This window comes from Phymastichus coffea, unplaced genomic scaffold, assembly GCF_024137745.1.
Source record: "Phymastichus coffea isolate CEN01 unplaced genomic scaffold, Cenicafe_Pcof_1.1 PCOF00021, whole genome shotgun sequence".
Classification (NCBI taxonomy): Eukaryota; Metazoa; Arthropoda; class Insecta; order Hymenoptera; family Eulophidae; genus Phymastichus; species Phymastichus coffea.
Genome location: NW_026706832.1, coordinates 1,561,074 through 1,578,045, shown reverse-complemented (window position 1 = coordinate 1,578,045; position 16,972 = coordinate 1,561,074). Strand labels below are relative to the sequence as shown.

The 16,972-nt window shown below is 48.5% G+C and overlaps 1 protein-coding gene across 3 annotated transcripts in view; it reads right to left on the bottom strand.

The window, feature by feature from the left end:
• The window catches only part of LOC131675425 (aromatic-L-amino-acid decarboxylase-like), a 1,116,730-nt gene that overhangs the window by 47,197 nt on the left and 1,052,561 nt on the right, over window positions 1–16,972 (bottom strand). The gene's annotated exons all lie outside the window — the stretch shown is intronic.

Genomic DNA, 16,972 nt, shown 5'->3' with positions numbered 1-16,972 from the left:
AAATTTCAGAATTTTTTTTATTGAAAAAAATGAACCGAACAGAAAAAATTTATTCTACAAAATATGCTTAAAATTAGTCAGAAAACTCATAGAATTTTTTCCAGAATTTTTACGTACATTTTTTATTTTTCAAAATATGGTCAAAATAAAAAAATCCAAAATTTTTTTGATCAGCACTGAAAAGATTCACACGTATTCTTTGAATAATTAAAAGTATTTTTTATTGTACTAACTTTTTTTGTAAAGTTGATACTTTTCGAGTAAAAAAATTATAAACTTTTATAGAGCACTGCCATAAAAGACCGCCATCTTGTAAAAATGCTGGAAGAATGTGTGGTTTCTGAAAACTCAAACATCGGGACCGCGATTTCTGTTGATAGAATATTGATTTGAATGCCGCAACAGGAAAATAATCGAGAAAAAATAAAAAAAAAAACCGGTAAGACTGGATCTTTTTTTATTAAAACGCAAAATAAATAGGGTTGTTGACAATTTAACATAAAACTGGTACCAGATCCTGAAAAAGCACCCTCGAAAACCCTCTAGATGGTATTTTGGGAAAAATAAACCGTCTTTTTCTGTATGAGTCGGGCGCTTGAAATTGTGTGCACAAAAATGCGATTTTGCGCGTTAATAGGAACCTTTTCCACTTGAATATGGTTTCAGATGAAGACCATAACCTTTACGATGTGGTTTCAAATAAATTCCTTTACCAATAGCAATAGCTTCTATAGTTTTATTATGTTTATGAGCGTCTTGTTCAACTGGATCGCTCTGCTGATGATATGCAGGGCACAACACGTGCTCAATGCCATGCTCTCGCAATATACCCTGGAAGATCACGCTCTTGTGTGCTTTCGCATTATCGCTTATCAAGTACTCTGGCGTTTCCCACCTAAATAGAATCAATTCTTCCAAGGCAGCGGCGAGAGCAGGCCCGTCTGCCGACCTAAGCGGTTTCAGTTCTATCCACTTGGTGAATAGATCTTGAAACACGACCATGTACCGAAACCTGTTCTTGCTACGCGGTAGCTCGACTACGTCTGTGGCTACTACGGCCCACGGGCGTTCTACTGCACGTTTTCCCATTAAGCCGAGCGGCGCCTGTTGTACTGTTTTGTACTCCTGGCACTTTTTACATTCGGCAATAAAGGTACTAACGTCGTACCAAACGCCCGGCCAGTAGTACTCACGTGCTAACCTATCGTAAGTCTTTTCCCGGCCTAAATGTCCAGAGGAGGGCTCGCAATGAGCATCGCGCAACACGCGTTCTCTATGCTCAACCGGCACTACCATGCGCCAACACTCTTCTCTATTAGTGATCGGATCGAGCAAATGGTTCTGCATAAACTTATACAGCGTGTTACCCTCTACTTTCCACGTCCTATACTTTTTCGGCCTAGACAACACATCCTGTATTCGTTGCAGATACTACTTATCGCTCGTGTCCTCAAACGCGCATACCTCATACTCATCTTCGAATTCCCTAGATAGCGCGTCTGGCACGTGGTGTAATGCCCCTTTCCTATGTACTATCTCGCAGTCGTGCTGCTGAAACTCGAGTACCCACCTCTCTAACCGACCTGTAAGTTCTCTCTTATTCAAAATTTTCGTAAGCGCGCTATGATCAGTAACTACTATAAAGTGTGACCCCTCTATGTACGGTCTAAATTTCTTTACCGCGAATAGAACGGCTAAAAACTCTATCTCACTAACCGTGTAGTTACGCTCATGTGTGTTAAGCATTCGGCTAGCATAGCATATCGGATGCTCGCCATCGTCGAATATTTGAACTAGACACGCGCCTACCGCAAAAGATGAACCGTCGCAGTGCAAGTAGAAAGGGCGCGCGAAGTCCGGGCGCGCAAGAACAGGCGCCTCAGTCAACGCGCGCTTCAACCTTTCAAATGCGACTTGCTGAGCTTCACCCCAGTCCCACGGTTGATCTTTACGAATTAATTTTGTTAGAGGAACTTTAATATCACTTTCGTGTTCGATAAACCTAGCGTACCAGTTCCGAGAGTGGAATCTGCCAGAATACTGACTTTAAGTCGATTTTCGAAAGATGGACCGCGCCGCGCAACCTATCTAAGATTGAGTCCATGCTTGGCATTGGATAAGCGTCAATCTTTGTCACTTTATTAACCGGCCTAAAATCTAGACAAAATCTATAACCGCCGTCTTGCTTACGTACGACTACCGGCGCGCTACACCATTGACTGTTCGACGGCCTGATTATCTTTGCCTTCCACAGGCGCATCGTTTCTTCCTGCAGGAAGGCCAAGATTTTCGGCGACATTCGACGCATTGGCGTTTTAATCGGGCGCGCATCACCTACATCGATAATATGCTCGATAACGTTTGTGACAGCCGGCGAGTCTCCGGACTCAGGGACGATCCGGCGAACGAGCGCCATGATCGTCTCGCGCTGAGTTTTCTTGTACCTATTTAAACCTGCGCATTCAGCGTACACGTCAACTGCCTCGCTATTCGTGTCGGCTAGTTGACACCAGTCGTTTTGATCGCCTGACCGCCAGGTACGATTTCCGAAATTAATGTTAATGTCCCATTTATTCCAAAAATCCGCGTCTAATATAAGGTCGTGTTTTAGAGTTGACACGGCCGTCGCGGTAAGCCAAGCGAATCTACCACCGATCTCAAAGCACAATCTAAGATCGCCTAATATTCGCGGCTTTTCACCTGAAATACCTTGAATAAATATTGTAGGCGGCCTTAAACGTTCCTCAAACCTTTGTGCAAGCTTCGGTCCTATTACTGATACTTGAGCACCCGAGTCTAATAGCGCGGTATAGACTTCATTGCCTATTTTAACCTTTAGGAAAAACCTATTCTCCACCACGGCTACTAGCGCTTCATCTGACTCTCCAGTTTTTAGCAAAGGCACTGAGCTATCCTCAGTCTCCTCCCTCACCGAAACGGACGGTGCGTCTGTACAGACAACCGGACGCTTGCTCAAAACTGTAGTGTTAGCGGGTTCGTTAAATACTTGTGTATCTTCTATATGCGAATTTATTGAGCCCACTACGTCATTCGATGTGGAAGAGTCCACGTTCAGTTGAGTTTTGTTCTTTCCGACCGCATCCCACGCATCGTACTTAGACAAAATTCCGTTTGTCGCCTCGTCCCGTTGTTCATGACCGGCCCAGCACTAACACGTTGAACCGAGGTATTTGCGCCGTGCGAAATGCTCGATTCATGGTTCTCTGGCTTTAGGGGCCCGTCCAACGCCGAGGAAATGAACTCTCCACTAACCGCGAGGTCTGGTCTCCCCAGCTTCTCGTCAGCTTTATCAAAAACGACTCCACTACCCGGCCTACAAACGACTTGCCTACTTTCGTTTGTATCCGACTTCTCACTCAATACGCTACTTTCAACGCGATCGAAATTCCTTATTTTCGACGCGCCAACCCAACTACCTTCCTTTTTTAACTGCTCCTCTACCCATACCACCCGTTCAATTTGCTTTAAGCAGAAGTCGCTGAGCGGTCGACGGCTCCCGCGTCCGAGTTTCCCTGTCTTACTTGATTGCAGACTGGGCAGTTTCGGAAAACAAACCCGACAGTATCGCACACCTGACATACTGGTTTGGCCTCCGTCGGTCTCAGTGGGCAATTATTTGCATAATGCCCTGGTTGTCTGCACTTGTAGCAGACAATCGGCTGCGCATTTTGCGCGGCCGGACACTGAGACCTCTGATGGCCGACCAGACCACACGCGAAACACGCGCCAGCAAAGGGACGTTGTCCTCTCGCGTTACCTACTAGGGCACCGTTCGCTTGCCCACGTCGCTGCGGTATCAAGCTCGGCGCGGAGAACATCGGCACCTGGGCGGCCAGCGGCTGCGCTGCAACGTTCGGTTGAGCCGCAACATTTGGTTGCGCTGCAACGTTCCGTTGCGCGGCCTGCGGCGAAGAACGGTTCGTCGCCTGCGGCTTCGTGCTTTGGGCATTAGCCGCGGCAACTTCGTTTTTCGGGCCTTTGCCCTTGGCCTTTACCCTTTTCCTGCTAGCGCGCGTATCTTTAGCCGGTTCTATCGGTTAAAACTTCTTCTATTTCGCCCGCGACCTGTTCTACTGCCCCGATCGCTTTCTTTCCAGCCGGCTTCTTAGGCTCGGAATAAGCGGACTCCGGCACGAGCGTAACATCCGCGCTCGGTGGACGCTGCCACCTTTTCCAGCCCGCCATACGGTCTTCTAGAGCTAATCCTGCCTCTTTAAATTGACTTAAATTTTTAAAGCTTTTTGTCTCTAGAAAGCGCTTGTACTGGGGGTGTAGCCCTTCCACGATTATAGATACCTGTCTTTTATCGGATACCGGAGGATCAAAGCATCTTAAAATTGATTGGAAAGCAGCTACATAATCCGAAATACGTTCGCGCTCTCCTTGCGACCTCTGTCTCAGCTCTCGGTACAGCTGTTCGCGAGTAAGCCGGCGACAAAAGTTAGCCGAAAAACTCTTTCTAAATCCTAAGAAACTTGCCCACTGTTTACGGTTAAGTTCGTACCATGAACGCGCCTTGCCCCGGATGGTAGTGCCAATAGCATTTAGCATTTCTTCGTCCGAAATACCGTAATAACGCTGGTAGTCTTCTAACCCTGATAAACAACTCATCGCGTTCATGTCATCATCGCCCGAGAAACGAAGCGACCATGCTGTCAACGCACTAACGCCATCGGCCGGCACGCCATTTATATACTTAACGCGTTTCGGGCTTTTTTCTCTTGTTTTAGTTTTAATCGGCCTGTCGCTATGCTGCGATACGCTTTCCTTGCGGTCCCCGATCTCTGACTCGGAGGAGCTCGAGAGGTCAACCGTGCTGCCATGGTCCGGCAAAATTTTTGTTTTCGCCTTGACCGGCCTGCTCTTTGACACTCTCGTGGAAGCTCTAGACTCCGAGCCCGAGCCTACTTTGTCTAAACCTGATGCGCGCGCGTATTCACTACAGGGTGCGCGTACAGCCCTTTCCCATTCACGAACCCAGGTCTCTGTGTCAGGTTGCGGGGGCGATCTATAAATAGTTTCGAGAGAGCTGTTTGGGAATAATACCTGATTCATCGGCCTTTCTCCACGCGGAGGAACGCCTGGATGAATCTGATAGACGGGGCCGGCGGCCGCTGGCACGTTCAGCGCCGCGCGGCCGGCCGACGGATCGGCCTGCAACGGCCGTTGAGCCTATTGCAAGGCCTGATCCACTCCTCCTTGCACAGCTTCTCTCTCTACCCTATATAATGCCTTAGTACCGTCAGTGATACCTTGCTGCACCTCCCGCCGGTAAATCCATCGTGGGACTGCTGTTATCGCGTCCCAAACCTGACTAAAAGTACCGTTGCTGCGTCTTTCTAACTCGGGCGCAGTCGCAGCGCGTACGCCTACCTCTGGTGTTATCGCACTAGCGGTAGCGGTGGCGGGTAAAATTTCCTCCTCTGGGATGGGAGTGATAACCCTTTCGCCCGGCGGCCGAATTGGCTCAGACAGAACGGCAACGCGGTCGGGTGATCGCGTCGCCTGTCCTGGTGATCGCCATTCTACCGCCTTTGGCGGCGCAACCTTAGCCGATTCGACCGTCCTATTCTCGCTCTCGTCGCTATTAATTACCCTATGCATTGACTCGTCGCGCGTTACATCAGGCACGCGACCCGACGCAAAATCGCTCGGCTGTAAAGGCGACCCAAGCTCTGGCCTCTCCGACGCGATCGTGAAGCGCAAGTACCTTTCCCTAAGTTCGTCCATGTCGCCGTGCAACGCTAAACCACGGTAACGCATTAACTCAAGTAGGGCAACCGGCTCCGTCGAATCGATGCGGCGCTTGACTTCTTTAACGCGGACATCGCGAAGCAACCGGCGCATCGCAAGCCGATCTTTGCACGCGAGCGGCATGTTGTCAAAAGAGAAAAAAAAATTATTTTATTATTCTTCTCCTTTCAACGGCGTAAATGCAATGGCAACAAACAATCAAAGAAACGCACGGAATGCGGTAACTGACACGCTAAGAATTCGATAACATACGAAAAAAAGGAAAAAAAAAAGAAACTAAAAATACTGATAAACACAGTGGATTGGACTAGCCGCGCCTTCCTTGGATCATGTGCTGGCAAGTTATTGCCTCGCACAAGAACATAAAGGAATGCGTCATACGGTGTAACTGAATACCTCAACCAGTCAGATTCCACAACAAGATCACGCCACTGCCCAAATGACCCGCCGCGCCGCGACCCGACACCTCTGAACAAAGAAGCGTTGTTCTACGCACTTTGCCCTTGTTCACAAGGAACGCGCACACTTTCGCACTGCACACACTTAGCTAAATTTTACGCGCACTTTCTAAATCACTCTTTCTCATTTACCTTGCCCCTTCCCCCACAAGGGATGCCATGTAATAGAGTCGGCTTGCAACGCCGATGCACCTATCGCTATTACCAATTATTTAAAAGGGGGAGGGCAAGGGAGGCGGTATATCGCTCCTGACAAGGTAAAGAGAAAGGTGGACGCAATAATCATTCCCTTTATCTTAATAAATCCTTTATTACATCATGCTACCCTGAGCATACAGTTCGGACGTTCAAACGCGCGTCTTATTATCTACACTACAATCTACGATCGCTGAAAGAGATGGCCGGCACGTTAGCGCCTTGCCATCTCGATACCGACTCGATATAACTAAACTTAGGCTAATAACCGAACCAGCCGCGCCGGCCCGTGAGAGCCTGGCGCAGCGCACAAGCCGTGAGTAGCCTTAGAGTGAGAATTAGAGAGAGAGAGAGATTAGAAATTGACCTGACGATTGACGATCTTCGATGCAGGGCCTCGCCGAAGATGGTGATGGCGTCCGAATGCAGGCAAATCTATCCGTAGTTGGAAGAACTCGACGAAAGATGGGCTGGATCCGTAGCCGATACTAATGTCGTCTCGGTTCCCTCTTATCTTTTGCGGTTGACTGCAGGGGGTCAGCACACCTCTCTCTGCTAATGGCCACTTTCTACTACTCGTCGCGAGTGCGCTTCCGAGTGCGTGAGAGACTGCTTCTCACGCTCTCCCCACTCTCTTGCCTAATCGGCGGCACGCGGCACCGTCAAGTGCAGCTAGTGTCACGCGCCTGCCTACACTAATCGCGTTCTTTCTTTCTCTCTTATCTCTCTCTTTCTCTCACTCTCTCTCTCTCTCCTACAAGAGCGCATAGTAACAGGCGCTCTTGCCGACCAATGCCACTGCCTCTCTCTATCCTTCTTCTTCTTGCTCGTTGCGGTGGCGATGCTGAAAACATACACGCATGCATCAGGCACGTGAATTATGTGCTATAGGTCTGCCATGAGTCATCGCCGATGGTAGGGAGAGATGGGGAACACACGGTGCAGGTCGAATCCACCGGCACCGTTACAAGCGTGGTCCGATAAGTACTTAGCCTCACCGCCCAATGGCGCCACTCTCGCAAAAGAAATACTCTATGACGTAGTACAACCTTCTCGATGGTTAATGTCAAGATTTCAGCCGGATCGGAGTTGTAGTTTATTTTTGAGAGCGTGTGAAAGCAAGGATGTCCGTTGATTTTTGAAAAATGGAATGAGAGCATTATCGGTCGGTGATTCGATTCTTGTTTTTGGAAGGGAAATCGCGCAGCGAAATCAAAAAGCGCTTGGATGCTGTGTACGGTGACTCTTCTCCTTCGATGGCGACCGTCAAAAATTGGTTTAACGAGTTTCAATGTGTTCGCACGTCGATTTTTGAAGAGCCACGTCCAGGTGCTCTGAAAACAGCTACCACGGAGGATAACGTGACAAAAATTCACGATCTCGTATTGGCAGATCGACGATTGAAGGTGCGCGAGATAGCTAAGATCGTAGGCATCTCAAAACACCGCGTGGATCATGTCCTGCATGAAATTTGGGGCATGAGAAAGCTGTCGGCGCGATGGGTGCCGCGTTTGCTCATTTTGGACAACAAGCGCAACCGTGAGGCAACTTCAGAGCAGTGTCTGACGCTAAGCGCAATCCGAAGAAGTTTTTGCGTCATTTCTTGGCCATCGATAAAACATGGATCCACTGTTATACACCAGAGATCAAGGAATAGTCGAAATAGTGGACTTTACCCGGCGAAAGTGCTCCGAAGAAGGCGAAGACTGCCCCGTCGGCCGGAAAGATGATGGCCACCGTTTTCTGGGATTCACAAGGTGTGACCTACATCGACTACCTGGAGAGGGGCAAAATGGTCACAGGGCTGTACTATGTCGAATTATTGGGCCGATTCGACGTCGAATTGCAGAAAAAACGGCCCCATTTGGCAAAGAAAAAAGTGCTCTTCCACCATGACAACGCACCGGCTCACACCTCCGCCGTCGCCATGGCCAAATTGGTCGAATTAGGCTTCGAACTGCTGCCCCATCCACCGTATTCTCCAGATTTAGCCCCGTGCGACTTCTTTTTGTTTCCAAACTTGAAAAAGTCTTTCGCCGGGCAGAAATTTGAGTCGAATGAGGAGGTAATCGCTGGCACGGAAGCCTACTTTTCAGACCTCGAGGAAACGTATTTTTCAGACGGGTTAAAGAAGTTGGAGCATCGCTGGGCCAAGTGTATCGCTCTAAAAGGAGACTACGTTGAGAAATAAACCGCCACTTTTCCAAAATTTTCGTTTTTCTTATGTAGGCTAAGTACTTATCGGACCACCCTCGTATGGTTGATCCATTGAAGAAACTTGTGGAGGTAGCTATTGATAAAACTAACAATAATATTCAACAGGAAACGAACAAAGAGAAGAAAATTACGTTCGATAAAGTTTTCAAGTCAAAAACAACAGCTGATACTCCCGATAAATCTCGATATTTCAATAGTACTGTTAATGACTTAAATTGTACATTACATCCGCTTGATTCTATATTTAAATCTGCTATGTCTATTGCTGCTGCTGCTGATGATGATGATGATGATGATGATGATGATGATGATGATAATACTGATGAAGACGAATTTAATAAGACTAGTGAATCATCACTTGATTGAACTGCAATAAATTTAGACAAAGTTAGTTCAAATATAACTACAATCAACGAAAACAGCTGTTGAATGTTTCGATTGTATGAAACCATATTCGACTACTGCATGAACCTTAATAGAAAAATAATTTAGACAAGACATTTGGTGTTCGCTTGCAAAAAAAATACATATGTCATAGGCAATTCTCCAATTTCCTTAGAAAACGATAATGTGAATGATAAAGCATTCCGCAAGACGCCTGGTTTAATGGAACTTCTCTTTCGTAAAGAACCTAATTCTAAATTAATCAGTTCATCGGATATTGAAAGTTATATAAAAATTCTTGAATTCACTAACACTGATCGTAAGAGATACGAAACAAATGGAGAATATCGCAATAAGCATATAAATAAATTCAAAAAGTATATTGGTACAAATTTATCTTTGAGCGGTAGTGCTAAGAAGCGAAAATTGACTATTGGTGGAAGAGGTCTTTTCCTAATTATAAAATAGCAAGAAAAGGAACATTACTTGATTATGTATATTGGGATGATCCAAACGAGCTCGATGATCGATTGAGATTGCTTATCGCCGAACAAACCGCCGGTAATCCTAGTCATATCAATGAAATTCATTCAATCATTGAAGAATTACGTGAAGCTGGATATATATATTAAGAGAATCCTAAATATTCCACAGTAATAAAATGACTGTTGATGTGTTTCGACGGATCTTGTATAAAAAGGATGGTAATCGAGGTTCTCTTGGAGTAGGGTATCAAATCATTAAAGACGGACAATACGATATCGATAACTAAAGAATTTCTAATATAGCTGATCCTCAGGAGAGTAACGATGCTCTAAACTTACGAACGTTGCAAAAAACTAATGAAGCTAACGTTACTAGGCTGACGACTGCAATAAACAATCTTAGAAAATCTTTAAATACAATAAGAATAGAACTACGAACGTATAGAGAAGCGATTCAATATTTACAAGCAAATAATAATAATGATAATAATAATAATGAGGACCAAGACTTAAAGAATATATCGTTTGACTTTATGCAATAATTTTAACAAATATATTGAAAATGAAAGATCAAAGAGTGGTTGATGAGTTACACCAATCAGCACGTCGAAACTATTTTTGTCGAAAAGTCGATATACGCAGAATAGATGAGACGTGGCAAGCTGATCTTGTTCATATGTAAGGGTATTCCAGAGAGAACAAAGCTTTTCGCTATCTATTAACTACTATAGATACGTTCTCTAAATATATTTGAAGAGTTCCAGTAAAACAAAAAACTACTACAGATGTCACTAATGTTATGGAGTCTGTATTAGAAAAGGGGTGCATTCCTAAAAATCTCCAAGTGGATAGAGGCAAAGAGTTCTACAATACAAATTTTCAAAGTCTAATGAAAAACTATAAAATAAACCTTTATTCTAGTTAAAGCAATTTTGAAGCATCAATTTGTTAACGTTTTAATCGAACAGTCAAAAATATTATGTGGAAAAAATTCAGTTTAATAGGAAATTATAAGTGGATTGACTTTCTCCACAGTTTAATAGAATCTTATAATAATCTAAAATATCGCACAATAAATATGAAGCCTAAAGACGTAACTAAAGAAAATGAAATGCAGGTCTTGCCACTATTCCTTTACGACCATTGTTTTTTCAAAAAACCGAAATTTCAGGTAGGACATAAAATGCGAGTGAGCAAGTCTAAACACGTTTTTGAAAAAGTATACGCCTAATTGGTCTACAGAAATTTTTACTATTCATCGTATTTTGAGAACTAAACCTGTAATATATCACCCACTAGATTATCAAGAAAATCCCATTGTTGGTGGTTTTTACGAGCAAGAACTATAGAAAGCTATGTATCCTGATATCTATCTTGTGCAACGATTGCCGAAAATCGTTTAGACTCGCGTGGGTTACTCAGCGGCTGAGCGTAACAGCCGCGATCGGTTTGAGAGAGAGAGAGAGAGGGCGCGTTGGGGGAAATGACCGGGAGGGGAGAGTTAGCTAGCCAGTATGACTGTGACCTTCAGTCCGGCTACATCATAGCTATTGAGTTTTAGCTACCAACGTGCTTGATAGTTTCGAGTGAGATCCAGGGAGTTTTGGTACTTTGTTCGAGAGTGTTGATGTGGAGGTGCATATCGCACGTCGTGTGCATAAACAACTGACGGCAACAATCAGTGTGGTGAGACGGGTGTACGCACTGTACAACGTGGGTGACACCGTCGCCGATAAAGATAGCTGTGAGCGGAGTGCCGAGTGCGCGCATTGTCGAACGTGTGCGACCTCGGCCCCAGGGTACTCAACCTCTGCAACTCCTGCAGCCACGCAACCGTAACAGCGGAGCAACAGACGCAGAGGCAGCTCATCGACAACAAGTCTAGACGGGTACGGTTGGCCACCGTATCCCCATCAATTCCGTGGTAGGTACCCAGCCATATTTATTGTAATTAGCGTGCGATCCCGCGCAGCGGGTGCGGTGATATTATTAAAAGCGTGCGAGCGAATAGCCCGCGACGATCGCGAGATTCACTCCCTCTCTCCTCGTTTGTATCGTCATTCGAAATTGCGTGCGAAAGTCTCTCGGCAAATCCCTCTCTTATACAAGTTTTAAGTAAATAAAGTGATCAGAGATTAACTCGCAACGATCTCATGGTTTTGTCTTCCCTTTTTCTGAAAGCGGTGTTATTGTTTACGTTCGATTCTAATGCGCCGGTAGTTCAGCACGAATCACGTAAGCAAGATACGAAGCTGCTCGCCAACCGAGTTGTCAGCAGTAGCCGACGGAGCGCTGCTAAGCGAGCGCGCCAGCGCCCCTAGCGGAGAGATCGAGAACCCAACTTAGAACGGTAAGAGAACTCGGCGCAGGCGCACACCGGGACAAGGTGAGTTAGTGTGCTTACAGCACATAGATAGCACGGCGTCGTTAGACCATACGAATAATCATATTCAATAGGGATTAGAGGTTAAACGGCAGCCTGTTACATGGCGCCCAACAAATTTTAGGACTCACACAAGGGGAGTCGATTTGCACGGAAAGAGAGAGCGACGCACGGGAGAGAGAGACGATTGCGCGCGTGCGTATTAAGGTGCGAGCGGGTAAAAGAACAGGTGGCTCGTTCGGCACGTGCTCTGCAGTGGAGAAAAGACGTCTCTCCGATCTAATAACGACTGCTTTTGTAAGCCGAGAGCATACTAACATTGGGGGTCGAAGAGACGTCCTGAGTCGCTCTAAAGAAAATAAAAGAGGTGACAAATTGTTTTATTTCTCTCGAGTGGTTATCCACACCTTAGAGTATTATCAGGTGGGGTGTAGTCACAGAGCGACAATAAGGGCAGAGCACGCAATTTGGGTATGTGCGGGATTAGTTTTACTAACCCGGTGGGGCTAGCAAACAGTTAGTCCTCACCTATAGGTAGGTAGTTGCGAGCGGAAGTTTTCACTTCCTTTGGGTACGCGGCACCTGCACACACCCATGAGCCTCGTGGGTTGTTACCTTGTAATTTAAGGTGTAGTAGTACAGTTGCCTATAAAAGTCGCAACACCCCGCTCGCGCCTTGGGCGATAGGAGGCGGTAGTGGTCGGATAGGCAAATTAACCTCAACCGTCACCTACGCCCGAGTATAGGCGGTATGGAAGATACCGCCGATACGATAACCCGATGGGCATCGGAACTGCCTTCGACACATCTTGACAGGTACCTGACGCAGCTGGATTTGCGTACAGATGGTCCCAAGCTGATGCAAGCGGTTCAGCTGGCGTATTGGCTATTGGGCGAGTATATCGACCTGGATTTCCAAGGAGCAGCGTTGGATAGAGATGCGGCGCAACGTAGACGAAGAAGCCGAGAGAGGTGGCTCGAGACCAGGCGACAAGAGCTAGAGGCAGCTGATCCCGAGGATCTCGTCACCCACCCGCTCATGCTGTCATACAGCGATGAGACAGTAGAGGCGTACCTGACGCGGACTCTCGCGGTCTTCGACAACCTCGACGAGGACAGTCGGAGCGATGTCGGGAAACGAGAGCCCGTCGAGGAGTCTGGGACCGGGGTAGCCAGTGGGCCCCCGGAAGGGGTTAGTAGGGGACGTGAGGGTTCCACCGGATGGCCGGATAGGCGAAGAGCTCGTCGTTTTGAAAACGAAGAGCTGCACCCACGAGAAGACGAGGAGGAACGGTGCGTGACCGAGCGATTGAAAGAAGAAATCGAGCGTAACCGTGTCGGGATCAACCGCATACTAGAGATGCTGGAGAGGCACGATCAGGTATGCGCGCGGTGGAGCGACCAGGTGACCGCCCTGCAGGTGGAGGTCCAGCAGTTGAGGAGCAGGGACCCCACAAATCGACGAACTGTCATACCGGAGCGGCCCAAGAGAACCGTGGATTTTCAGTCCACGTACACGTGCCACTATGATCAGAGTGTACCAGGAAGTACCCCGGAGCCCCAGAGACCGACCCCTGGTGAACCTCGAGAGACTCCTCAAAGGCAGGCACCTCTGCGGACGGAGTAGCCGCCGCAAAGAGGACCAACAGACGCCAACATGGGCGATGAGCAGGCGATCCCGAACAGATCAGCCTGGTATGATACCAATGCGGCGTCAGGATTCTACACGACTCGGGATGCGGGTAGGATAGTCCGAGGATGGAAGCTGCGATATTCGGGCACGGCTTCAGAATGCATGGACACCTTCATGTCAAGACTCGAGGATCAACGCGTGGGCTCAGGGCTAACCGACGGCGAAGTCTTGTGCTCGGTATCAGAACTCCTCGAAGGCGTTGCGAGTACATGGTACGAGCTCAGTAAGTTTAAGTAGAGGAGTTATGCCGACTTCGTAGCTGGCGCTCGTCGTTGGTTTGGGTCAAGCGAATTGCAGCAACAGAGATTGCTGCAAGAGGCCCAAGCTCGGTATCAGGAAAAAGGAGAGTTGGTAAGAGAATACGCCTGCCACCTCCTATTCATGCTGGCCCAATTACGCCCGCCGTTACCAGAGCAGCGACAACTAGATTTGTTGTATGCAAATCTACTACCCGCCATCCGTATGCAGCTGCGGAGAAATGCGTTCTCCAATGTGGACGAATTTCACGCCCGGGCAACCGATATCGAGACCGCTATACGAGACGACGGGCGCTCGAGGACCAGGCTGGAGCCCACATCCACATTATACCCCGAGCACATGAGTGTGTCAGCGAAGGCACCACCGCCCCGAGCAGGACCCTGAACGTCGGCCATGTCTAATAAACCTCGGGGTATAGAGCAGCTGCAACCCGAGTCGCCAGCGAAGAGCCAGGCCAGGAAACCCGAGGACCGGTCTTCAATCTCCGCGACGCAGGCAACAGACCGTTTTGAAGACTTGTCGTCACAGGTAGCGACCCTGCGACGCGAAATAGACCGGTACTTGAAGGAGAGGAAGGCTAACTCTCCCAAGCGGCCAAGGGGTCGACCGCAAGAAAGGGGGAGGAATAAAACCCCCCTGGGTCTCCTGGCCAGCGGCGAGAGGGTCAGAGGAGAAAGATAGATTTCTCCCAACCTATCAAGTGCTCGTCTTGCGGCAAGCTGGGCTTCACCAGGAGGTACTGCCCGGATTGCAACAAGGGAAACGGGCAAGGAAACGGAGGACGGAGGTCCCCTCCGCGTCCCCAATAGAGGTGACCTCTCGTCGCGGGTCGCTTGAACGGAGCAGTGGCCCGTCAGCGACCCCAGGGTTCAGGAAGGGCTCGGAATGGACATTGAGTCCTACGAGACCCAGCACTGCGGTGGCGTAAGAAGCGACAACGACCGCGCAGGTGCCTGATCTGGGTAACAGGGCATTCTGTATCCTCGAAGGGTATGGAGATCGGATTCAAGTGGTGGAGCACGGGAACGAATGGGTCGGAGATGAGACCGGCGGCCCCAAAAGCTCCAGGAGACCACCCGACGCTCCTGAGGATACGCCTGGCTCCCAGAAACTAGTGAGGGAGAGCATGTCGACGCGAGTAGCGGCTGCCCAAGGCAAGAAGAGCCGCGAAAGCCCCCGGACCACTGAGAAGAAGGGGATGGAGAAAGCTCCCCGTAGTTATAACCCCGAGGATGAGACTAGATGGTGGCTTCAGGTAGATATAGGTGCCTATAAGTTGAGGGCACTCTACGATACCGGAGCCTCATCGACGGTAATAGGTCAGCTCGGGCTAAGGTTGGCATCGGACATCGGGCTGGGCCTAGATGTGACGCGCGCGGGAGAAGCTAAGCTCGCCGACGGTCTACCGTGCCCCATCTTGGGTCATGTGATCTTCCCCTTCACGGTAGGGGGAATCACGAAGGATGTCAGAGTCGCCATAACGCCACTGCTGTCGGATGACTGCTATGTAGGCGCGAATTTCGTAAGGGAATTCAGCGCCAACCTGAACCCTGACACGGACCAGCTGTACTTGGCGAAAGCCAAAGTGGCGGTACCGTTGGAGGTGGCTAATGTCACAGGTACGTCGTGCCTCGCACCCGTGGGCCTGATAGAAGCCACGGAAGCACAGCGACAAGAAGTGGCTAGCCTCGTCGATGGATTGATTCCAGACGCAGGTGAGAGTTTAGGCTGTGCTATAGGGGTCGAGCATGAGATAGACACCGGAGACGCTCGACCCTGTAAACAAAAGTACTATCCGGTCTCAGATAGGGTGCGAGACGAGATGCACGCGCTGGTCAAGGCCATGCTGGACAACGACGTCATTGAACCAGCAACCAACGGATGGTCAAGCCCAGTGGTGATGGTGAAGAAGGCAGATGGCATGTACCGGTTCTGCGTAAATTACCAGAATGTAAACGCAGTAACCAAGCCTGACGCCTATCCATTGCCCTTCATGAACGACATCCTGCGAAGGATCAGGAATGCCAAGTTCATCTCTACACTGGACTTGAGTAGCGCGTACCACCAGATTCCTCTTAAAAAGGAGTCGCGCCCCATTACGACGTTCACAGTCCCCGACCTGGGGCATTTTCAGTTCAAGAGAATGCCTTTCGGATTGTCCTACGCAGGCGCGACCTTCCAGAGGTTGATGGACAAAGTGATTGGCCCGGACTTAGATCCTTTCGCTTTTGCTTACCTCGACAACGTGATCATTATCTCGCCGTACTTTGAGGAGCATAAGCGACACCTGGAATTGGTTTTACGACGAATTCTGGGTGCGGGCCTCACTGTAAATAAAACCTAGAGCCACTTCTGTAAATCGGAAGTCAAGTATCTAGCGGTCCTTGTGAACCGTGAAGGAGTAAGGCCAGATCCGGAGAAGATGAAGCCTATTATGGAGTACCCAACACCACGGACCATCAAGCAGGTGAAGCGATTTATGGGGATGATGACATGGTATCGTCGCTTTATACCCGACTTCGCGACAATCGCTGAGCCGATAAACCGCCTGACGAAGAAGAGCATTCCGTTCGCTTGGCAGCAGGAACAGGAGCAGACGAGACGCAATGGTCTCTGCACCAATCTTGCAGTCGCCAGATCCCAGCGCATAGTTTGTATTACAAATGGACGTGACTGATAGCGGGATAGGCGCTGTATTGACGCAAGAAATCGATGGACAGGAGCGCGTCATTGAGTACCCTAGTCGCTCCCTAAACAGTGCGGAGAGGAATTATACAGTCTCCGAACGAGAGTGCCTGGCTGTGGTGTGGGCTATCGGGAAGTTCCGGCCTTATGTTGAGGGGCACCACTTCAAAGTCATTACCGATCATAGTTGCCTTAGATGGCTCCACAGTATAAGGAATCCTACAGGAAGGCTGGCGCGTTGGGCGCTAGCACTGCAGGGTCATGTCTTTGACATAGAATACCAAAAGGGAGACCTCAACGTGGTGCCAGACGCTTTGTCTAGGGCCTATGAGGAGGGGGTGGTAGAAGTGGGTGCCATGACTCATCAGCCGGAAACTGCCGATGCCTGGTATCTACAAAAATACCGAGAAGTATGCCAGGACCCGCATTCTCAGCCTAC